At 49.9% G+C, this 25,516-nt stretch overlaps 1 protein-coding gene across 1 annotated transcript in view; it reads right to left on the bottom strand.

The window, feature by feature from the left end:
- Nucleotides 1-25,516, bottom strand: part of GFOD1 (Gfo/Idh/MocA-like oxidoreductase domain containing 1) — a 103,858-nt gene that overhangs the window by 51,391 nt on the left and 26,951 nt on the right. The gene's annotated exons all lie outside the window — the stretch shown is intronic.

Raw genomic sequence — 25,516 nt, 5'->3', positions numbered from 1 at the left:
CACGGCAAACATTTCTATCTCTCCATTATTGAGTACTCCACATGTGCCAGGCTTTGCAGTAAGAGTTTTACGTACATTGTCTAAGCAACACGGCAATGATGGGTACTAGGGGACAGAAAGGTGGGCAGGCTGGAGATGTACATGAGAGTCAAGAGCCGTCAGGCTTCTCTGGTAGGATGAATGGGGCCCAGGGGAGAAACCAGCTCAGACACGACCGCTGCAGTAGTTCGCCAACCACTTACACGATCGTAATTATCATCTCCACGATTGTCATTTAACCAAAGCACAAGATTAACTCAATTAGTCAACTTGTTTATAAAGCACCAACTATAGACGTGACACTCTGAAGGACAATGTATTCAATAAGAAGCATGGCTAGGTTACCCTGCATGCCAGCGTACTCTAGGACTCCATGCTGGGTACTCCTACTGCCAAAGGCTGAGGCTAGAAATAGTCTCCAAAACAACCTGACAACTGCCCAGTAGTCCAACTGATTTAAGGCAGCTCCAAGAGCAAGTCTGACCAAGGTCTATGTAGTCAAAGCTATTGTTTTTCCAGTAGTCATGTATGGATGTGAGAGCTGGACCACAAAGAAGGCTGAGCGCCAAAGAATTGATGCTTTTGAACTATAGTGCTAGAGAAGACTCTTGAGAGTGCCTTGGACTGAAAGGAGATCAAACCAATCAATTCTAAAGGAAATCAACCTCTGAATATTCATTGAAAGGACTGATGCTGAAGCTCCAATACTTTGGCCACCTCATGAAAAGAGCCAATTCATTAGAAAAGGCCCTGATGCTGGGAAAGATTGAAGGCAAAGGAAGAAGGGGGCAGCAGAGGATGAGATGGTTAGATAGCATCACTGACTCAACGGATGTGAATTTGAGCAAACTCTGGGAGATAGTGAAGGACAGGGGAGCCTGGCATGCTGCAGTTCGTGGGGTCACAAAGAGTTGAACATGATTTAATGACTGATCAACAACAACCAAGAACAAAGCCAGGAGACAAACCTAGAGGCACAAAGTACCAGTGCTGTTACCAATGCAGCGATGCCACTGGTACAGATGGCGATACTCAGCCCGTCAGACAAAGACCCAGGACACCGTCAGCTCAAAACAGCAACAAAGCCGTCAGCCCGGGGACAGCTTCTCATAAATGCAGCAGGTAAAGAAATCCTGGGACATGGAGTACTTTCCGGCACAGCTTGAATAATGCCATCCATCACCACATCATTGCTGAAACAATAACCTGTGTCTGGTTTGGGAGCCTGCTGGGAGATGATTAAGTTGAAAGAGTATAATCTACCCTCAGTGGAGAGCACACACACTCATTTTAGTAAGGATGCGTTGGGGAAGAGGTGGACCCCACTTGTCAATGTACAGGTGAATTTCACAACAGTAAGCAGCAGGCACAATGAGGAAATGAAAACAAGGGGAGAAGAGAAAGGGACTTCCTACAAATGCCCTGGGTCCCCCATCCTCTCGAGCCTGGCAGGACGGTCTGACCTGTAGGCAAGGAGAGAGAAAGGCATCAATCGGGCTTCCCTGATCTGGCTGCAGCCACAGACTTGGACTAAGGCTGTCGTTTTTAGAAGCCAGCCACTCACCTACTCTAAGATCTACACCAAAGCCACTGCAGGAGACAGGCAAGACTATAAACAAGAAAATAGGGAAATGGACAGGAAAAAAAAATGAAGGCTGGAACTGCAGGAAACTGTCACTTCTTGGTGGATAATTATCCCTGTCTCATTAATTTCTCTTCTGAGATGCAGAAGTCCAACCCAGACACAGAGTCTGACTAACACAGAGCTGATCAAATTAGGTCTTTCTGTGGAATATGCAGCCATGTGGATGATTCCCCTAGCACAGAAGAAATTAAATTTTTTTTAACCCTTGTCTTCAGTTTGCTCATCCTTCCTTTAACAGAATAAGCCAAGTCAGGCAGCCCCTGACATCTCGAAAATTATTAATGTGGACGCCTAAAAAGTGGCACAGAGAAGTTTGCCTAAATTCAAACCCATACCACCACTGGAAGGACTCTCTCTCCTAAATCCACAATACTGGGTTCATCAGTCACCACTGCTTCTTGTTTCTTATTCAAAGCTTCCTTGGAATCAAAAGATGTTAAAGCCAAAAGGTATCTTAGAAACCAAGCTGTCCAGGACTCCTATTCAAGATGAAGGAGCAGACCCAGCAAGGATGATGCTCGAAAGGCACACATCTGGCAGAGCTGGAAAGAACAGCAAGGTCTCCTGAGCCCTGTTCTATATCTTCCTGAATACCGGGAACTGTTTCTCAGCCCTTTCTACTAAGCTCATCAATAATGCAGAGCCCTAGGAGGAAGCCCAACAGGTGCTGAAGCTCACGGGGCATTCAAAATGCGTCCCAACGATTGTCTGTTGTGTGTTTTCTGGCCGGACTGTATAGTTACGGAGCTCTGGCAGGTGGTTCCTGGTTTTGTGGGGTGTTTTCTTAAGTTCCCATCCAGCAGAAGGCTTGGCATGGGGGGAAACAGACAGATGGTTCAGACTCAAGCCTGGGCTGCTATGTTGGACTTCTCCTGCATTTCCTGTTGAAGAAAGAACTTGGAAAGAAAGATTCGTGACAATTTGAGAGAAAGGTGTCCTTCCAAAAGGCGAGGAATGTGGCTGAGGCTTGGAGATGATGATTCCGAAGAGGGAACAGATAGTTTTAGAAGTTCCTGCTCTTCCCCGGGGCGGGGAGGGAAAGCTTCCGGAGGTCTACTCCGAGGGATGGAGTGAAGGCAAGCGACGTCTGAACTCGCTCCTTGGTGTGCTGCCTGGGACCACTCCTCACATCCCACTCTGCCACCATCCTCTGCCCCGGGACCGTGGCAGGAGCGGTCGCTCTCCCTGCTTCCGCCCCTGCCCTCAGCTAACCCAGGGTGTGAAGCAGGGCACCAGGTCACATCACCATCCTGACCCTCCGGCGGCTTTGCAGGGCGTCTAACACGGAATCTGAGTCCTCGCCATGGCTTCCCGGGTGTCCACGGTACCTCCCTCCCCCAGAGCCGACCCCCCTCCTCTGACTCTCCCCGCCGCTCTCTCCCTTGTTGCCCCCCGGGCTCCCCTGTCACGGAGCATCTGAAACTGGCTCCCAGCCCTCTGTGCTGGCTGTGCCCCACCCTGGGCATCCAACCTGTGAACGTACCCAGGCAGTCGCCGGTCTGGCTTCCTGCAGATCTCCACTCGAGGGTCAGAGGGCCCAAGGCAGCCAGCCCCACCCTCGTCCCCATGGCCCCATCATTGACCCCTCCCCGCTCTGCTCTCAGACAAGGCACCCATCCCAGCTGAGGGGCTGCAATAACCCCTTCGGGGTTCCTCCTCCCCCACTGGCAGCTCTCAGCTCCAAGTGGGCAGGACTTGGTCTGTCTGCTGTCTCGTCTCCAGTGACAACAACCAGCATGCAGAAGGCTTATTGGCCTGCATGGAACTGAACCCACATCTTTAAAAAAAAAAAAAAAAAAACTAGGTCTGGATGAAGAAAAGACCATTTTTTACTGGAGAACCCAAGGCCAGTTGGATCCTCTGGGTTCATAGACCTGTTTCCGAATAAACACCCTCCAGTCTGTCCACACAGCCCTGCGTTTGAAGGGTCACAACCAAGCCGCAGGGAACACGGCTGCAAGGCCTAGGGGAGAGGCCAAGGGGGTGAGATCGGACCTTGACTTCCTGGAGGGGCAGGGCCTCCGGGGCTCAACATCCCAACTCCGTGAGAGCAAGGATGTGTGTGTTTTCTCGTCCCAGCGTGGCTGTGCTCAGTCACTCAGTGGTGTCCACTCTTTGTGACCCCATGGACTGTAGCCCGCTAGACACCTTGGTCCATGGGGTTTTCCCAGGCAAGCATACTGGAGTAGGTTGCATTTCCTTCTCCAGGGGATCTTCCCAACCCAGGGACTGAACCCGCATCTCCTGTACTGGCAGGCAGCTTCTTAACCACTGGGCCACCAGAGAAGCACGTGCCACTGATTTGTATCACACAGAAATGGAGTTAAAGAGCTGCGTGCTCTAAGTCTGGAATAAACTTGGTCAGGTATCTAAACTTTTAGGAGTTTACACAGCAGGCTGACACACCTCTCCTTCAACAAAGGGGCTGACTTTCCAAGTCTTTAGGAGGAAGCAGGCACGGGGCCACCCTCCTCCACGTGGAAGTGTGACACAGCACTACAGCAACACAGCAGTGTGTTTTAAGAGTATTTTTTTAAATTCCATGCCCAGTAATTGCGTTTAGAAGAATTCACTCTAAACAGGATGTACAAACCAGGCAAAAAGCTCTTTGCTTAGATATTCATCTAAGTACAATTTATAATAGAAAAAAGCTGGAAACAACCTAGGACTGATAACTCACATAAAATTCTTAGCCCAACAGCGAACTCTGCTCAGTATTCTGTAATGACTCAAATGGGGAAAGCTTGTGAAAAAGAATAGATACAATCTATGTCTAACTGAATCACTCTGCTATACACCTGAAACTAACACAATATTGTAAATCAATGATACTCTAATTCAAAATAGGGCTTCCCAGGTGACTCACTGGTAAAGAATGCTCCTGCACTGACCAAAGGAGACATGGGTTTGATCCCTGGGTTGGAAAGATCCCCTGGAGAAGGGAATGGCAACCCACTCCAGTATTCTTGCCTGGAGAATCCCATGGACAGAGTTGCCGAGCAGGCCATAGTCCATGGGGTCTAAAGAGTTGGACGTGACCAAATACACATAAAAACACCCATTAACTAATATAAAAGAAACATTTTTCAAAAATCATAAAAACAAAAGTTCTTAGCCCAGTGCCTGGCACACAGGAAGTGCTCCATAAGGAATATATATATATATAACATCTTATTGTGAGTAAATAAAGTGTGGTACACTGTAGGATGCATACTTTAAGCTTTCTTTTCCCTCCCCATATTGGTGCAGTCACATGCCTATAAAAATCCAAGGAAAAGAAAACTAGACAATTACCCTTCAGCAGGAGACAGCCTATGCATCTGTGTTTTCAGAGACGCCCCGTCTATCTTCTCCTACCTCCCCCAGCCCTGGATTTGCAAGTGCACGAAAGGCTGTCCCCCCTCAAGCTCTGTCCCTTCTACCTGTGCTGCTGTCTTATCAGTCTTTCTTAGCCTTCCCTCTGAGAGGCAGATGAAAAAAAAATCATTCCACAATTCAATCGGCATTTTTAGCATCTAACACATTTGTGCCTTTACTGAGATGAAAGTCACAGAAGCGACTATTTAGGTTACTGGGTCAGAAGCCCTTCCTGTCTGCAGAGGGTCTCCAGTGAGAGTCCAGAAGGTCTGCTAGGTAAGTATAGCCTTTCTCCAGGGCTGTCAACCAATCAGACATAGCAACCTGCAGTGAGACAATCAACGACAGGTTTCTTCCTCTGGGAAATATCAGGGGGCAAAATCTGAAATTATAAGGTATACTTTCCTTGAGGAGAAATGGGCTTCCCCAGTGGTTCAGATGGTAAATAGTCCGCCTGCAATGTGGGAGACCTGCGTCCAATGCCTGGATTGGGAAGATCCCCCTGGAGAAGGGAATGGCTACCTACTCCAGTATTCTTGCCCAAGGAAGGAAAAGCACAAATCAATAGGCTTTCAGAAAACTAGGGATTGGCTGGGACCCTCCTCCGTCACCTCTGCACATACACACAGGAACACGTGCACACATACACAGAGACCTACTCACCAACATGCCAATCACACACCGGCACACATACACACAAGCACACAGCTGAACGCACAAGTGCACAGACACACACGCACAGTTTCCACTTTCACTAACCATGCCCTCCTGCACTTAAGGCTGCGACTCAATCCTTAGGTTGAAATGACAACAAGAAGAACATTAAGTTCATCTGTATGGTTTGTGATGCTGTGAAAAGCCCAGGTGGAACCAGAGGTCCATGGAACTCATGCCACCCGGTGAGATGCTCTGAAGCGTAAAAGACAGCAGAGAATGTCATAGCTAGAAGGGACCAGAGAGACCACCCCCCAACACAGAGGAGGGTGCTGTGGTTTAGCAAGTGATGCTCAGTGTCCCCAAGATACATCACAGAGTCCCCATGTCCTCCCCAGCTCCAACCCCAGAAGCCACCCAATAAACACCCCCCTTCATCCTCTCACTTCCCTACTTGCTCAGAACTTAGTTTAAATGCCTCCCCTGGACAGAAGCAGACGCTCCCCCAAAAGCAGCGACATGTCCAGATCTACACCGCGACCTTCCACAAGGAAGTCACGCGCTGTTCCAGGTGGATGTGAACACAGAAAGAGAAAAGAAAGCTACCTTCCTTTCGATTCAGATCATTTCCATCTCAGAAGGAAGCAGGTGTTCACCCAGATACCAGTGGGCTGGTTCCTTTGTTTAAACAAAAGGCTTTCCTGAAAGCTTCAGAGAACCAGAGGCCAAGGGTTCTTAGCAAGAATTTTCTTCTTGGTGGAAACAGGAGGTGCTCTGGTGGGAAGACCGTTCCCTGATTTGACAGTTCCGGACAGTCAGCTCGCAGGGCGTACTGTGTGAATGAGTGTGACTGGAGATTTTACCCAAGGAACTAGTTTACATTCAACTTGCTTTAACTGGCTATTTGCCCTACATCTAATGCCGTTTTAAATATAGATTCTCCTAGATGAAGCACATGCATGGGGACAAATGTGATTCTCACAAAAAAGTGGTGTCTGAGGGGCCACCATTCCCCTCACAGCAGGTCTGCTGAAAGCGGTCTTGAAAATGTATAGAAGGAAATACGAAGAAGAACTATGATCCTTTTTTTAGTCCCTAAGTCATGCTTGACTCTTTTGCAGCCCCATGGACTGTAGCCCACCAGGCTCCTCTGTCCATGGGATTTTCCAGGCAAGAGTACTGGAGTGGGTTGCCATTTCTTAGGTCGGGTATTTCCCGACCCAGGGATCAAACCCGGGTGTCCTGCATTGCAAGTGGATTCTTTACCATTGAGTTGCTGGAAAATTGTGATCACCTCTGATTAATTCAGAGAGCATTAGAAAAATGTCTTCCTTTTATATATCTTCATCATTTTGAAGTTTTACAAAGTTTTTCTTTTTTAAATGTTTTAGATGTAACCATCCAATCTAGGGAACTACCTGTGAGCACACTGGTATGAAGATTATAATATTAATAACAAGCATAATAACAATAATGTAGCAGCTCTAAAACTTAAATAACTTACCACAGGCCAAGCAGCATTCTTGGGACTTGATACATATTAACACATTCAATCCTCTTCACAACCCTCTGAGTTACATATTACCCTTGTCATCATGTTACAGATGGGAAAACTGAGGTTGGAAAGATTAAGTCACTTGCCAAAAGCCCCAAAACTCTTAAGAGACAGGGCCAAGATTAAAATGCAGGCAGTCTGGTGTCAGGGGCCAGACTGTTGGCCATGACTCTAAGACTCATGTTCCACCAGACCTGAGCTAATATAAGATTCAGAGGAGCAGAAAATGGCTCAGAAGCTCATCTGACCCACTTCTGGGTATACAGTCAAATTTATGGAAAACCAGGTCCTGAAGAGGTATTTGCGCGTTGACTTTCACTGCAGCATTATTCATAAGAGGTACAAGCAACCTGTTGCTCTTCAGGAGAAGGAAATGGCAACCCACTCCAGTATTCTTGCCTGGAGAATCCCATGGACAGAGGAGCCTGGCGGGCTGTGGCCTATAGGATCGCAGAGAGTCAGACACGACTGAAGTGACTTGTACAGACTGATTTCGCACGTACAAGCAAGCTACATACCTATCAATAGCTGAATAGATTAAAAAATGTGATATACACACATACACACACTGAAATATTTAGTCTGAAAAAGAGATGGAATTCTGACACATGCTACAGCATGAGTTGCCCTCATGGAGGCACCTGGAGGGCATCCTGCTAAGTGAAGTAAGCCTGTCACAAAAGCACAAATGTTATATAATTCCACTTATGTGAGGTGCTTAAAGTAGGCAAAACCAGAGAAAAAGTAGACTGGTAGTTGCCAGGGGCTGGAGAGACAGGGAAATGGAGAGTTACTGTTTACTAGGGGCAGACCTTTAGTTTAATAACCTAGATAGCATATTAAAAGAGACATTACTTGGTTAACAAAGGTCTGTCTAGTCAAAGCTATAGTTTTTCTAGTAGTTTCTATGGTTTTCATGTACACATGTGAGAGCTGGACTATAAAGAAAGCTGAGCACCAAAGAAGTGATGTTTTTCAACTGTGGTGTTGGAGAAGACTCTTGAGAGGCCCTTGAACTGCAAGGAGATCAAAACAGTCAATCCTAAAGGAAATCAGCCCTGAATATTCATTGGAAGGACTGATGCTGAAGCTGAAATTCCTACACTTTGGCCACCTGATGTGAAGAACTGACTCACTGGAAAAGACCCTGAGGCTGGGAAAGATTGAAGGTGGGAGGAGAAGGGGATGACAGAAGATGAGATGGTTGGATGGCATCACCAACTCGATGGATATGAGTTTGAGCAAGCTGCGGGAGTTGGTGATGGACAGGGAAGCCTAGCGTGCTGCAGTCCACGGGGTCACAAAGAGCTGGACATGACTGAGCAACTGAACTGAACTGAGCTTTACTTTTACAAGATGAAAGAGTTCTGGAGATGGTTGGTGGTAATGGTTGTACAACATTATGAATGTAGTGAATACCACTGAACAGTACACTTAAATCGGTTAAGATGGTAATTTTTACATTATGCATATTTTACCACAATTTTAAAATATCTGGGGGAAAAAATCAAAATGGATAAAAACCATCTGAAGATTGTGAGCCTGTGGGGCTGCTCCGAGAGAGAGAAACTAGGCTGCAGTCCTCGTTTGGGTCTGAAAGCTTGCGGATCTCCACACCATGCATTCTCCTGACCAGTACACCCAACCTGAGCACGCCCGCCCTGGCCCCTACCAACAGAAAGCCAACTAGGAAGAGGCTCCATGTGGCTCTTCTAGAAATTGAAATGAAAAAGACCTCCATGTTCACCACGTCTTCTCGGAAATGAGGAAAAGGGTCTGGGCCGCCGCACTCACACAGCTGTGGGCACAGGCACCGAGTCTGAGGGGCGCCATCTGATGAGGGGGGCAGCTGAGTTGGGCTAGCTCCTACCCACCTGCCTCCTGCGTGAGGGTTCCGGACCAAGAAGCCCACACAGAGGCAAGCCTCAGGCCGGCCTGCCTGCTCCTACAAGACAGGAGATACGAGCACCAGGAAGCCACAGAAACGGCCACAGATGGGGCTCAGGGTCCCGCAGACCCCGGGTCTCTCCTCCCCAGCTCCTACTGTGTTCTCTGCGTGACAGGTGGTGTGGAAGCTCCAACTAGGGGTAAGACACAGACCCGCCAGCTCCCAGTAAAATGACTGCCACCTCTCCTCTGGCTTCCTGAAGCAAGCAAGGATCGCGGGGGCAGTGTCTGCCCCTTTAGAGCATGGGAAGCTGCATACTGACCCTCTTGATGCTGAATGAACATCCAGCTCATGTCCTGCAGGCATGCAAGAGGGCAGGTCACAGCCAGAGCCCAGAGCAGGCAGGAGAGCGCCCCCAAAGCTCCGGGGGGACGGGCACGGCAGACCCAGGAGGGACCACTCCCCACCTGACAAGGCTGACGGGACTGGAAGTAAGCTCGAGTGGGGGACCAAGAGCCCTCCACCGAAGGCAACAAGTTTTCTGGATCTTTCTCCTGCTCTGGGGATGGCGGCTGAGTCTCCTGGGGAGATTGGTGCCAGGGACTGGGGTTTAAGTTCAACAATTTCTTTTTATTCTATGTCTCAGGGCAGGTTATTTACCCTCTCTGGGCCTCAGGTTTCTCCCCTGCAAAGCAGGATGAGAATATTTACTTTGTGCAGTTGTTGTGATGAGCAGACCCTGGGAAAGCAGGGTTTGAAACCACAGCAAGCTGGAAATGGCCCTGACGTCATGTGATGTGGGAACCCACAGAACACACTCACAACAGCAGGGGCTCACAGCACAGGGAGATTCTCCAGTTTGCCTTCATCATCCTGACATTACATTCTGGGGGGCCGCCCAGGACCCAGGCCATGGGTCTCCCACAACCTCAAGCCTTGGAAGAGAAAACAGGCCTGGGAAGGAGGCTTTGGCCATTTATGCAGAAAACCTGATAACTGCAAAAAATCCATATTACAAACTGCAAGGCTCAAGGGAGTGAACAGACCAGACTGAACTAAGATTAAAAACGCGATTTTTGAAAGTACTGTTACTCCAGAAAGAGACAGACTTAGAGAATGAACTTGTGGTTGCCGGGGGAAAAACAGGGGAAGGGAAAGGTAGGGAGTTTCGGATGGACATGTACACGCTGCTATATTTAAAATGGATAACCAACAGGACCCACTGTACAGCTCGTGGCACTCTGCTCAGTGTTACAGGGCAGCCTGGATGGGAGGGGAGTTTGGGGAAGAATGGATACATGTATGCGTACGGCTCAGTCCCTTTGCTGCTCACCTGAAACTATCACAACATCGTTAATCAGCGATACTCCAACACACAAAAAAAGTACTGTTCCTTAGCAAACTCCTCTGATGTCCTTGGGACACTCAGTTGACACATGCATGAACTACTTGCATTTCACAGATGTCACCATCACGTTTGATAATAAAGGAAGGCAGGTGCCACCACCTGCTGGGCCAGGAGCCCTTGGACCACGCACCTCGGGGATGCTGGGGGCCTTGATGGGCACCTCTCCATCTCTGGACACCAGACGAGCCTCAGCACGCTGCGGCCCCCAAGCCTGGGAACGGACCACGATACTTGGAGCTCAGCTCTGCCCAGAGAGAACAATGACCAGTCCCCAATGGAAAGCTGATGACAGCTTCCGGCCGGGCCGAGCGCTGCCCTTGCTACCAGCCAAGTTTTAGCGCTGAACTCCCTTTTCGTCTTAGTGCTAGAAGGCAACCAGCCCACCCTGCCTCCGTAGACGGCTGGTCCCTTCCCCAGCTCTCGAGCCCAGCTGAACGTCCTGGCTCTGGTTTCAGTACCTCCCGGGCTAGAAGGTGAGCCCCGGTCCGGGGTGACACTCATCAGTGAGCGGTGTGAAAGCCGGGGGCTGGGGAGGAAGTGGGGAGCGTGCGAAAGCAGAGGGGGAGGAGGTGCCGAGCCCGCGGCCAGTGGTGGAAGCGCGAACTTGATGCTGTCACGTTCCTGTCACCTTCTGATCTCCGGCACCCAGGGAGACAGCGCCGGCTTCTTCTTTCCCCCACCTTTCACACCCTGTACGTGTGAGACCACTTCAAGGAAAAGGAAAAAAAGACTCAAGTGTTTAAATCAAGAAGCTGATGAACCAGCAGAATTCTCTCTGTATATCCAACAGAAGTGCCTAGAACTTTCTCTGAGGGAATCCCCCGGCCTCCTCCCGGGGCAGGGAGAGGGGGTCCCTGCTCTCCATTATCTGCACCATCTATGCGTGCCTCTTCCAACAGCTCTGAGCTGAAAGGGTCCCTGCCATCCAGCATCAGGAGCAGAGGACTCTCCGATTATTTACTTAATACACAAGGTCCACGTCTCTGCTTTTTCCCTGACCTGGCTCACAAGCACCACGTTAAGACATCCATCTTCTCGATCATCCCAAACGTGGAGACAAACATGCTCATGAGCACCAGGGTCCCTGGTGGAGTCACTTGGGTACTGCTGATACAAAAAACTTGGGAAGAAATGTAGTCAGGTGCTGCCCTGGGCCCCTCACTCAGACACTGGGCTTCTTAGAAACAGCTCTCTGCCCAGAACTTTCTGGAAGAACCAGACCCAAGCACAATACTATAGGGCATCATGAAATGGACTGAGTGGGTTGGTAAAGAGTGTGGGATGCCAGCTCAGTAGAAACCCAGACAAGATCCTAAGAACATGAGCCCAGATGTGACCTTACAAAGAAGTGCTCACAGGTGCTTCACAAATGAAACACGGAGGAAAGACCCAGGAGGGACTGAGGCAGAGGGAGGGTCTGTTCATTCCAGGAAAGAAACAAAAGCAGGGGTATTTCCATGCAAAATGAGAGGCCCTGGCCGGCCACAACCCGCCTCCCAGTCACTGGCCTAGGCTGGGAAGTGACAAAAGGGCTGTAGGGAAAGCTGATCCCTGCATGGCAGGCGCTACACTCCCAAAGGGCTGCATGGCCCCGACACGAAAGGGTGGCTGCATTCGGGAGCTGGTCCCTTCGCATACCACCAACCAGGACATTCAGCTAGCTTGCTGATGTTTCAAAAACTGCCCAACTGTCTCTGGGACGCAAAGGAGGAAGGTTTCAGACACTACAAGGGATAAAGTCCATGGTCCTAGCAAGCAGAAAGGTGGGTGTTTCCTGCTGGCCAAGATCTTGGAGTCACTCAGGTACTGCTGATACAAAAAGCTTGGCGAGAAATGTAATCAGGTGCTGCCCTGGGCCCCTAACTCAGACACTGGGCTTCTTAAAAACAGCTCTCTGCCCAGAACTTTCTGGAAGAACCAGACCTGAGCACAACACAATAGTGTGTCATGAAATGGACTGAGTGGGTTGGTACAGAGCATCTTTCTTCAAAGAGCAGAACAGAAAAGAGTTATCCTGTGTATTAAGTTCATCACCTTCCAGGATAGCTACAAACTCCACCACCACCACCTTTGCCTCTCCAAAGAGGACCTCTCCCTCCCATCAGAACATCCACCCTAAGGAGTCTCGATTTCCAACTTTTCAAAAAGTTACTTCCAGTCATTGCGCTAAAACCTTGTATGAGCTTAACTCTGTTTAACAGTCACAGCCTGACTGACACACTTAAGGAAGCTAACGCTTAAAGAGGTTAAGATGTTCGCCTCATATTTGGCCTTCTGGAGACTGACGCCAGTCAAACGCATCATAAGATTGGTTCTTAAGCAGTCATCATGATGCTGAGGCAGAGAGGAGGGAAGAGAATAAACAATGGGAAATAAAAGAAGAATATGGGTTTCTGTGATTTCAAATGGAGCTGGTGTGCCTGCAGGTCTGAGAAAGTCAGACCACGGAAGTACGGCTGTCCTGTGCACACCTAATCCAGGGGGCTCTGGTGCTCAACCCTCCCCAGCGACCACTACCAGCTTAGAGGACACCTGCCTGTCTCAAATAAGTGCAAGACCTGTCATTCTGAGCCTTCCTCTATGGATTCGAGAAATGTCACATCGGCATCTCAAGAGTACTCTTGGCAAGCAGAATGGCTGAGCTAGTGATATAAGTTTTCCTTTACTGAGCTCCAGTGATATGTTGAGCACTGGGCTGTGTTATCTCTCTTTATCTCCCCAGGAGCCATATATGTTAGATAATGTTAGCCCCATTTCATAGGCAAGGAAACAAAGCTACTTAGCTCTAAACTTCTTCACGGTCTTATTTGAGCCATGGTTCTCAACAAGGCTACCCACGACAGGGAGAAGAAGAACACTTGAAAAAAAAAAATCTGTGCCTGTGTTCCATGCCCATTTATGATCTAGGATGTACCCTGGGTATCCAGAATTTTAAGAGCTACCCAGGCAATTCTAACACACAGTCAAGACTGAGAACCACAGCACCAGGGCAAGTAAATGGAGGAGGAAGGATCCAAACTCCATTCTCTCTGATTCTAGAGCCTGTTTTCCTATAGGACTGTCCACGGTGAAAGCGTCTGTCATTCAGTCGTGTCTGACTCTGCGACCCCATGGACTGCAGCCCATCAGGCTCCACTGTCCATGGCATTCTCCAGGCAAGAATACTGGTGTGGGTAGCCATTCCCTTCTCCAGGGGATCTTCCTGACCCAGGGATTGAACCCAGGTCTCCTGCATTGCAGATTCTTTACCATCTGAGTCACCAGGGAAGCCTCCATGGTGAAATGAAGACCATTATGTGTAACAATAATAATCGTCACAAGAAATCTAAACAAGATCGACTCTTCCCATCCAGGCTGCCCAGGTCTTCCATCCAGCTTTGGGCCTTTCAACTGAAGGATTAACATGAGTTCCCTGGGAACCATGCCTCCCTCCTAGACTGGAATCAATCAGTCTTCAGACATCTGCTCTCAGAGCTCTCCCTGGGCAGCTCTTCTCATTTCTAGAAATCCAAGAGCTCAGACTTCTTCCCATCCCCGGACTGGCTTGGTCTTCTGGAAGCAATTCTACCAACAAATGTTTTCAAAAATCAAAACCAGATCTGTTTCCTATTAAATTAGAGAACAGCTTTCTATGTCAACAGTCCTTGGGTTATTACCCAAACAACTCTACTTCGTTTTTTAAAAAAATGCAAAGCCCTTTAAATACTTTAAAATAAGCGCTTATGTCATCTTCTAACAAAGCTTCAGTTTTGCCAAACCAGTCCCAGCGTCCGTCCGTCCTGTTCTCAAAACATTCTCTCCTCTTCTCCTCTCTACAGATCTTCCCCATATGACGACGGGGACCATGGCAATCTTCTGGATTTTCAGATGGACAGGAATAAAGAGTGGAATATGGCCTGATGCACTGATGATTGCATCAGCTATTCAGAAAGTAATCAGACCATCACAGGGAAGTCCTTCCAGGATCCACGACGGCCAGTGTTGATATTATTTCATTGCATGGTAAGCGTTTAGCATTAAGCCCTCCTCCTCCAGAGTGAGGGCAGCAATGTGCATTCAGTGTTGAAGAGAAACACATTTGATGTCAGCTCCTTGGATGAGGAGGTGAGTTGGGGATGTAGCCCAGACCAGTACTGCCCGTTCCTGGGTTCATATGCTGCGCCCTGTTCACGGGGAGCCAGCCAAGCCCATGGTGTCATGGACTCCATAGGGCTGAGAAGCCAAGAGGTTTATCTCACCAACTATTGCAGGTTTTCACCCGCTGTGACCTCAGGCAAGCTACCTAAGAACCCAAAGCCCAAGTTTCCTGAAGCACTCCAAGACCCCCTCCAGCCCCGCCGGTCCGTGGGCACCAGCGTGGGTGTCCACTCTCCTCCTGTGTCCACCCGGCATGCCTGTTGCCTCCACATCCTACAGGCTTCGACATCCTCTTTCTGAACCAGTGAGGCTTCTGGTGAAAAGCTTCTTGGAAAACAGCAAATCTGAGATCACTGTAAACGATGGGTGTCTTTCAAACGAAATCCAGCCCTCATCCCAGACGCACGTGTTTCCAAGTACAAAGTGGCAAATGTTTCAGAGTTCTCTTCAATTTCACACTTGAGGCAAAGACTTGACCTTTGAATCTTCTCAGCTCCACTATAGAAAGCAATCTCTAATTATTGAGTGAGGCCCTCCCCCAAAGGTCACTAAGTTAATAACACAAACAACAGTCCTCCTGGAACAGCCCGTTTATCTCACCAGCTGTGTGCTGACATCCTGTCTTCTGCACTCGGCGAGGGGACTAAACACAGCAGAGAAGCCGTTCAGCCTCTGGCAGAGGGCGAAATGGAGGGAGACTGGGGAGGGAAGCAGAATTCTGGTGGAAGAGACACCCGGCAGCCATCCAAGCTCTTGTCACTCCATCCCTCTAAAGGGCCAGATCTCCTGAGGTTCATGGAGCACCACTTTATTCATATGTGAATATCGAGGAGCTAATATGCGTCTCAATGAGATCTCAAGACTGCCCGGTCACAACCCCCTGTTTGATCCCTATGGTAATGCTCTGCACTTGTACCAGGCCCTGAATTTAAGATGGCCAAGCTCCAAACCCACCTGCCTTGCCAGAATAGCCATAGAATTCAAATGATTTAGGAAAACAAAACTCTCCTTTGACATTTTTCTCAAAGGCCAAGACAAGCAGATCATGTCCCCTGGCAGTGCCTGGGTTCGATCCTCTCAAAACCACAGTCTGAAGCTCACAGACGATTCCTCTGCCTACAGAACCATCAGGAATGACCGCTGGGTCTGCCCTCTCTGTTATCCCTAACAAGTTTGCTTTCAAAAGAAAGGTAACATTTCTCCCTTATTTCGGCAGAATCAAGAGATGTATTCAGTAGGAAACACTCTAATGCTGCAGCCCAGAGGATGCACCGATGTAACGACGGCACGTCTCATCTTTAAGAGACCAGCAGCCTTAGGCCACACATGACACAGTCCGTCTGGCTGAGTTGCATGGTCTGCATGTCCATCCTTGTCCCTCCTAAGCCTCTCGGGCTGGACACCACAGTGAGGTCCGATCGCTTAACACAGCACCACTCCAGGGACCCAGGCGAGTATGGCGGCCTTATTCAAAGAAACGCACAGAAAACACATTTACCAGGTGATCAAAACTAAGACCACCAACTCTGGACAGAGATCTGCTGACGTGATTCCACTGAGAATGTGTAACCTGAATTTAACAACGAGAAGACCCAGTCAAACCCCACATGAGAGACATTCTTTTTAAAGATGAAGAAACCATATTCTTCTAAAATGTCACATCACAAAAGGCCAAGAAAGGCTTGACCATGTTCCAGACATTGCAACTGACATTGGCTAAAGAGACATAACAACCAAACGCAGTGCCTGACCCTCAGCTGGACCCAGTTTAGTGGGGGAGACAGGAGACACGACCAGATCCCCTGGCAGAACTGGGACATGGGAGGCAGATGAAAGCACTGTATCAATGATTAAAGTCACCAAAGTTGATCCACGTGTGGTGGATGAATGAAGCATATAGAAGAGTAAACTCTGGGGTGACTGGTAGGATATGGGGGGATAAGGGAGAGAGATACCTAGGGTGACTTCCAAGTCTCAAGAGTGTGAGCCCAAGGGGGCTTGTGGTGCCGAAGGATTGATGCACTTGAACTGTGGTGTTGGAGAAGACTCTTGAGAGTCCCTTAGACTGCAAAGAGATCCAACCAGTCCATCCTAAAGGAAATCAGTCCTGAACAGCCATTGAAAGGACCGATGTTGAAGCTGAAATTCCAATACTTTGGCTACCTGATGCGAAGAACTGACTCATTTGCGAAGACCCTGATGCTGGGAAAGATTGAAGGTGGGAGGAGAAGGGGACAACAGAGGGTTGGATGGCATCACTGACTCAATGGACATGAGTTTGGGTAAACTCCGGGAGTTGGTGATGGACAGGGAGGCCTGGCGTACTGCAGTCCATGGGGTCACAAAGAGTCGGACATGACTGAGCGCCTGAACTGAACTGAACAGAGGCAGGAAAGGAAGCTGGCCTAGCAGGAAAGAGGAGATGCCTCTGAATAAAGGTATGGTTTTAATGGTTCCTTCAAAAACGTCTTTCTTAACAACTTTTCTAATTGGCCACACCTGACTCTGGCTACAAGCCATCCTACTCAGGGGAACGCGTTCACATACACAGGTATCTTCCATTAATTGATACTTTTGCTTTGCAAGTGCCCAATCGTTGCACTCAGGCAAAGGCTGCCCCCTCACTCAGCCCAAAGGGAAGCCCTAAAAGGCAGAGAAGACTGGTCTCCCCGGAGCCCGTCGCCCACCCCAGCAGGCATGTGACACAGCCAGTTCTCCACTCAAAGGAGATGCTCGGTTAAAGCACTGGCCAGCGGTTTCCCTTCTTTTCTGCCATTTTAGCCCCAAGGAAAGGGTGTTCTTATTGGTCTTCTACCAAAGAGGGATCTTGTGAACAATTCTGAAAAAAACACAAAAGTTTCCAAATGCCATAGCAACACTCAGACTTCCTCACCAAAGCCGCAAGGAGCAGGTCTGCCTACTCGCATGTTATTTGTGGCAGCCTTTTGCAGGATTCAGGGCCTTGCAGCGGCTCTTGAAGGATAAGGAGAAACACGCTTAGGCCACATGTAGGTAAAGGCAGCATCTCACCCCACTGAACTGTCAGGGGATTTATAGGCTCTCAGCACAGCCTCCGATGGCCATGCTTCTAGTAACTGCCCTCCAGGGGCTGGAGGCCTGGAGTCCCTCCTGAGACAACTCTGTGCCTGCAGCTGCTGACTTCCAACTCTGCCTCTAGAGACAGAGCCAAAAGGGCTCTGGACACAGGGGCTAATTTTAAATGTTGGAACATGAAACGTGGTAGAGTGATCTTCTGCCCTTAGGGAGCCAAATACCCAACCACCAGGCAACCCAGGCCACCTGCAAGCAGAAAACACAGACGCTTAGACAAACAAATCTGTGACTTGGGTTCTCACGGCCCGTGAAAGATACGACAGCCAAACACAAGAGTTCATACTCTCCTCCACTTACGGTTCTTGCCACAAAGGCTGTAAGACGTGACCTCCCCAGAAGAGAACTCTCTTCTCAACAGAATGCTTTCCTACAGCATTCAGGAAAAGCCACGTGGCTTCTATTCAAAGTTCACATAAACAGTCTAAATATGTTAAGGTTAAGACCTTGCATTTCCTCTCCAATGATCTTTCCCCCATCCATAAATTTTTTCTCACTTATATCAGACTAACTGGCTTTCCTGACTTGGCTCCAGAGAATCTATAACCTTATTTGATAAAGAATCTTGCTGCCAGCGTTGTCCCGATGAGCAGGCATGCCAGCCAAATTGTTTCAGAAAATTCCCTCTTTATTCTGGAAAGTCAAGCTGATTTTTCACACCTGGACTACAAGTGCTCTGGCCTCTCCATGGACAGGGCGACGACCAGATTCTCCGTGTGGCTGGTGGGGACATCAGTGCTAAGGAGGCAATGTTCAGTGATTTTAACTTACCTGAAGCTCCTCTTAGGACAAGCAGAGGAACCCAGAACCCAGATGCCATGAGTTAACACTGGGGGCGACACTGCCGTGTGGGGCTTGCCTTCACTGGCTTTCAATCACTTTCAAGTCTATGAGTGCAGGACTCCTCAAGGCCACTCCCAGGCTTGGAAGGGGGTGAACTGGTAGAAGATCCCCAGAACTCAGCATATAGTTATACCCACCGCTGCGGGGAAAGAGTACTAAGCAAAACCAGCAAAAAGCAAAGGCACGTGGAGTGACGTCTGGGGGACACCAGGCTCAAGCCTCCAAGAGTCCTCTCCCAGTGGAGCCACATGGGATGCCCTTGATTCCTCCAGCAGCCAACTGTGACCACAGGCAGGAAAACCCAGCAGAGACTCGGTGTCCAGGGTTTTATTGGAGACCGGTCACATAGGCACCCTCTGCCTGGCACGTGCCAACACCCCAGACTTCCAGGAGACAAGCTGGTGTTCAGTATAAACCACACTGTTTGCACAAACAGGCAGTGGGCTCTGATTACTTCTTAGGAAGGTTTTATAACAGCACAGAGAACTGTTTACCAGTCAAGCTCCCAGATGCTGGCCAAGGGTCAATCTCCCAACCCGGCCCTTCTCCATGGAGCAGACTCAGGCCTGTGCAGCAAGTAAACCAAGACTTGGCCCAAGGAACATGCATCCCAGACCCCAGCAACCCAGGATCCTCCTTATTAAGGTTCCCACCCTCCTTGGTGTCCATGTGGTTCACACCAGCAGGCCGGCTGCTTCCACACACAGGCCTTCCCCTCCATCAGCTGTGATGGTCACTCTTTGTGCAGCCTTGGCAGCTCTGGCCAGAGTCCTTGATGGACATCACAAAATTTCTCAGAACCAGAAGGGCCCTGAAAGAACACTGCTTCATTCCCCTCAGGATACAGATGAGGAAAGGGACCCTTAGGGAGGGTAAGTGCCCAGAATAAGCCTGCCTCTCTGTCTTCTTCTGCCAGACTCTCCTGGCCTCTGACACTGAGCAGGCCCTGATCCATGGCCTTCAGCCACGACCCACAGGCTGAAGAGATAAGAAACAGATGAGCAACGTGGAGGGCTGGGCCCAGGGAGCGGCCTGGCTGTGTGACGGGGCCTGGGGAGGTCTGGGATGGCTGCCTAGCAGTTCAGTCCTGGTGAACACGGGACATGCAGCTCATCGAGCCCAGTGCATCCCCATCCACATGAGGCCCGCCTGCAAGTGTCCTGAGATTTTAATCAGCGGAGCCCTCCAAGCAGCTATCAGGCAGGCAGTGGTTTGACAGCTCCAGGGGTTCCTCGGCTTGAGGCCAGGAGCTTGGGGGTCAAGGGCAACCAAAGGCCAAGCAGCGTCCCTTGGCCCCAAGCAAACAGACTGTCATCCCAAAGCAGCTGAAATACAAATCTGCGACGGGACTGGCAACACTAGACTGGAGCAGTAAGGAGCAAGGTCAGGGGGTGGTCCCCCAAGGTCATTGATAATCATCCCAGGTCAAACCCACCTGGAGGGAGGGCGCCTATGTGCTGTTTTCTTAAAACCTCAATTCTTCATTCTCACCCACAGAAGAGAAGCAGACACATGGGAATGTGAGGAAGACTAAGGAGACCCTAGCTCTGCCTGGCTCCTGTCTTAAATCGAGGAGGTAATAGAAAGGCAGGTTTGGACTTGCATGGTGGCTCAGTGGTCAAGAATCTGCCTGCAATGCAGGAGATGCAGGAGACATGGGTTAGATTCCTGGGTCAGGACGATCCCCTGAAGAAGGAAACGGCAATCCACTCCAGTATGCTTGCCTGGGAAATTCCATGGACCAAGGAGCCCGGTGGGCTACAGTTCATGAAGTCAAAAAAAGAGTCTGACACAACGGAGTGACTAAACCACACAGCAAAGGCAGGTTTGGGTGGTGGCAGCTGCTCTCTAATGTGCAGACTGGGAAACAGGAAAAGCAACAGTCAAAAAAGAAGCTCCGATGGGAATGAGACAGAGCCCCCTAGGGCCCTGGCTGGAATCCTTCCCAAGGCTGAGCCACGGCCCCTCCGTCTGGGGCTCCGCAGACACCGTATCCCCGAATCACAGCTCTCCCACCCCAGCCCCATTAGATCCCCTCCTGGAGCTGGTTTCTGGGACCTGCAAGAAACACAGGCTTAAGGAATGCAGGTAGCTGACCAGACTTCGCTCCTTCACTATGATAAAGAAAGGCTGTGGGAACGGTCCAGATGAAAGGCGTCTGGAGACCCAGGGGCAGGGATGGCTGGGCCCGTCGGGTGAGACATCTACCCTCAGCACCTCCCCGGGCCTGGTCCGCAGCTCAGGGTGCTGGAGCCAGGCTGAAGACAGACGGCATCCCTTTGGAGTTTTCAGACCTGACCACACAGTTAACCAACCCTCTGCATTCCTTGTCTGTAAAATGTCTGACTGTACAGGCCCACCAGTCCTTTCCCAAAATCTGTGGTCCCAGATTCCCAGATTTTAAAAAGGTAATATGATGTGTTTGCTGGAAGTTACATATCACGCCCATGCTTTCCTGCAGCGAAACATGCAAATATGCACATGATGTGAGAAAATAAACGAATTGCTTCACATTCGTTCAGCTCAGGTACTGTAATCAAGAGAGTTTACACCAACCGAAGAAAACATTCGATTTTTGGAGTTGAGTTTTTGGTTTTGTTTTTTCCCCCAGAATTGAGGATTAGGGACCGTAGTCCTGAATCCACCTCATCAGCTCACTGGGTGGATAACCTGGTTAATCCAGGCACAGTGCTCTGCAAAAGGCCTGCACCCGCCTGACTACCTTGCTCCGTGTCTCTCTCACTGGCTACAAGCTCCTTAAAACCCAGAGATAGCATCTTAGTCATGTTTTTATCCACCTTAGCACATAGCAAAGTGTTCTGCGCATAGCAAGGCTTGAATAAATGTTTGTTAAGTGAATAAACCTAGTTTCAAAGACAGCTTTTTTTCAGTATTCAAAACACAATGGATCCTTGCAAACTCCCCGGAGGGGACAATTACTTCATCATCTGAAGATGTGAGAACCTAGAAATTCAGGTGCTAACATCTGTAACGCTTTCAATTCACCCTTTTGAAAACATCTTCAAAAACACAAAAGGCTTGCAACTTTAAAACAAGCAAGTGAATAGCAGAGGTAATAGCAGAAGCAACTTATATTTAGTGAAAGCCAAATGCGCCAAGTCTTGTTTAAAGAACCTTACGTGTATTAATTTATCTGATCCATCAACCATTTTTTTTAAGTCGCCCAATTTACTAAAAGGAAGCAAGCCAATAACTCCAATAACTTGCTCAGGAACACACAGCTACCAAGTGGCAGCTGTCAATCGCAGGCTATCAAATCCTATAACACACATTCCCATGGCCTCGCCTATAAGGTGAGCACAAAACCCCTTTTGGCCCTGTTATGGGCTGACCTGTGTCCCCCGCCACCCACAAAAGACGCAGTCCCAACCCTGTACCTGTGAAGGTGACTTTATTGGGGAGGGAGGTCTTCACAGACCATCAAGTTAAAATGGGGTAACTGAATGGGGCCCTAGTCCAACATGACTGGCGTCCTGATCAAAAGGGGGACGTTTAGACACAGACTCACATGCAGGGAGAACACCGCTGAACATGAACGCGGAGATGGGTTGATGCTCGCCAAGCCAAGGAATGACAAAGATGGCCAGCAACCCACCAGAAGCTGGGGGACAGGGCTGGAATGGGTGCTCCCCGGGGCCCTTGGAAGCAACCAGCCCTGCCAGCACCTTTGATCTCAGCCTTCCAGCCTCTAAGGCCTGTGAGAAAATCACGTTCTGTTGTTTACACCGCCCAGCTGAGCCTTGGTAGGGCAGGTCTGGGAAGCTAATAGAAGCCCATCAAGCTAATAAAACGAGGCTGGAGCCAGCAAGACTGACGTCTCGTTCTCAGAGACTGTCCTGCAGTAACAGTTACTGACGCCATGACGCATGCATGCTGGATCAGAGCGCAACAGATACAGGATGCTCGTGGGGTTTCTTGTTCTCAGGCATGTCCCTAAATCCTATTTCCTGGCCGCTCAGTGACTACTTCTTCTAAAATCAAACCAAGAGAAGACATTTCTGTGCTACCCAGTCGCTCCCCAGAACGAGCAACAGCACACTCACCCCTTCACCCACACCCACCCCGTCCATGAACGCATGTAGTTGTACACACACACGCACCCACCCCCCGCCACAAAGCAGCTCTTCCCTCGCCACTGCATAAGACACTGCCTCACTGTCCACCTCCCAAGGAGCTCGGCCTGCGGTGACTCAGAGGTGACAAATGACAGCTGGGGACAGATGCTGACACCTCCCGGTCCCTCTGGGGGTTGCCTGGCGGAGACAGAGGTGGCCCCCACATGGGACACCAGAGCAGAGTTGGGGGAAGAGGGAGATGGGGAGACCCCAGGACCTGGCTTCATCCTCTGGTTGCCACTCCTATCTGCTACCCCGACATGAAACCTCGAGTAGAGTATCCGTGCACTGGGGTGAGATTTTATACCATCCGATACTGCAGCTCCCAGTGGAGTTTAGGCTTTAGTCATCTGAGGCTCCCTGATCGGAATCTCTGGGCATGTGCACCCATCACACTGGGGTCCTGCACACACACACCCCCACACACACACCCCCCCACACACACACACACCCCCACCCCGCCTTCCACCCAGGCCCCTGCACACACACACACACACACACACACACACCCACACACACACCCCCACACACACACACACACCCCCACCCCGCCTTCCACCCAGGCCCCTGCACACACACACACACACACACCCACACACACACCCACACACACACACACACACACACACACCCCCACCCCGCCTTCCACCCAGGCCCCTGCACACACACACACACACACACACACACACACACACACACACACACCCCCCCCCCCCCCACCCCGCCTTCCACCCAGGCCCCTGCCCCTGCCAGCATCCTTAGGGATCCTGGAAGCTTGGCAGTGAGCAAGTACACCCCGAGATGGTGGTCAGGTTTCTGACTCCATCCAGACTGAGTTTTATGCTGAGGGTTGGTTCTCTCAGAGGTCCCTATCACTACATCACCGTGGTAATTCCAGACGCCCATCAGGGTTTTGTTTCCTGTGGCCCCAGCTCACAGAAGCCATGGAGAATCGTCCCAGGCAGTGAGGCTGCCACAGGTAGGCAGCCGTGTCTCTGGACTGAAAATTGTTATAGAAATGTCAGAGATGATAACACAGGTTATTTGTCAAGAGAAAACCCTCATGATACTGCCCCACAGATTGACGGGAAATTTCTGAAACTGAAGACAAAGAGGTCTCCTTCAGCCCTAACAAGACAAACCAGAGGTCCTGCTAACTGCCTGTCATCAAGGCCCTGCCTGGGCCACCTCGCACCCTGCTGGAAGCAGGGAAGCCTGTGCGGAAACGTCTCAGCTGCGTTCACCACAGCTGCTGCTGCTAAGTCGCTTCAGTCGAGTCCAACTCTGTGTGACCCCATAGATGGCAGCCCACCAGGCTCTGCCGTCCCTGGGATTTTCCAGGCAAGAGTACTGGAGTGGGTTGCCATTGCCTTCTCCGGCGTTCAGCACAGACACCCACACAAAGCACCACATTCGATCAGGAAGAGCACAGGAGGTCAAACTGCCCCGTGGCCTTTCTGCACATCTGCGTCTGTCCACCCGCCTACTGGAACCTGCTCTCATGGGGAAGGGACCCTGACTCTCCCAGGCAGCCTCACCTGCTCCCCCAGATGGTCATCGTGTAACATCTGCCTGGTCAGCCTTCTGTGGACATTTTCGGACAGCTGCCATGGGACTCTCGGGTTTAGTGGCTCCTTGGCATATGGGATCTTCCCAGACTAGGGATCAAACGTGTGTGCCCTATATTGGCACATTGGTCTGTATAGTCAAAGCTATGTTTTATCCAATAGTCACATATAGATGTGAGAGTTGGACTATAAAGGCTGAGAGCCAAAGAACTGATGCTTTTGAACTGTGGTGTTGGAGAAGACTCTTGAGAGTTCCTTGGATTTCAAGGAGATCTAACCAGACAATCCTAAAAGAAGTCAGTCCTGAATATTCATTGGAAGGACTGATGCTGAAGCTGAAATTCCAATACTTTGGCCACCTGATGCAAAGAGCCAACTCATTGGAAAAGACCCTGATGCTGGGAAAGACTGAAGGCAGGAGGAAAAGGGGAGGACAGAGGATGAGATGGTTGGATGGCATCATTGACTCAATGGACATGAGTTTGAGCAAGCTCTGGGAGATGGTGAAGGACAGGGAAGCGTGGTGTGCAGCAGTCCACAGGGTCACAAAGAGTCCAACATGACTGAGCAACTGAACACCAACTGCACTGGCAGGCAGATTCTTAACCACTGAACCACCAGGGAAGTCCCAAGGGTCTCCACTTTTAACAAGTCCTTCGTGCATCCCCCAACAGATCCACAGAAACACTCTGAGAAACTAACACAGAAAAAGAAAAAGGCACAAGCCCAGGGAATGCTGGAGCTGGGACTAGAGCCTGGATGACGCGACACTTGATACTTCCCTTATGCCAGGAGCATTATTGATTATTGATGGAGAGCAGGTATTTCCCACTGTCAACAACCATCTGTAACAAATGCTTGCAGCTGGCTGTGATTCAAGGTCAGCAAGACATCCTCAATGTAGTTCTAAACTGGACTCTACAACGTGTGTTCTTTGGAAGAGGCTGTCACTAGAAAAGTGAGCTCGGAGCTTTCGCGGGCCCTGTCCTCAATGCTCTTGCACCATTCGCTTGGGCTCCTTTAGCGACGGCCTTCAGTCAAAAGCAAGGGGCATTTTCTATCCAGTCAACAGCAGAGGCACCAGATGAGATTCCTGGAGCTCAGACTGAGGTGAGTGGTTCAAATTGGGGGTGGCTTCTCTCCTTCCCAGCAGCCTACCCCGTCCTGGAAGCCAA

The sequence above is a fragment of the Bos javanicus genome, chromosome 23 (genome assembly GCF_032452875.1).
Source record: "Bos javanicus breed banteng chromosome 23, ARS-OSU_banteng_1.0, whole genome shotgun sequence".
Lineage (NCBI taxonomy): Eukaryota > Metazoa > Chordata > Mammalia > Artiodactyla > Bovidae > Bos > Bos javanicus.
Note: the sequence above shows the minus strand (reverse complement) of the source record. Positions and strands in the feature narration are given on the sequence as shown.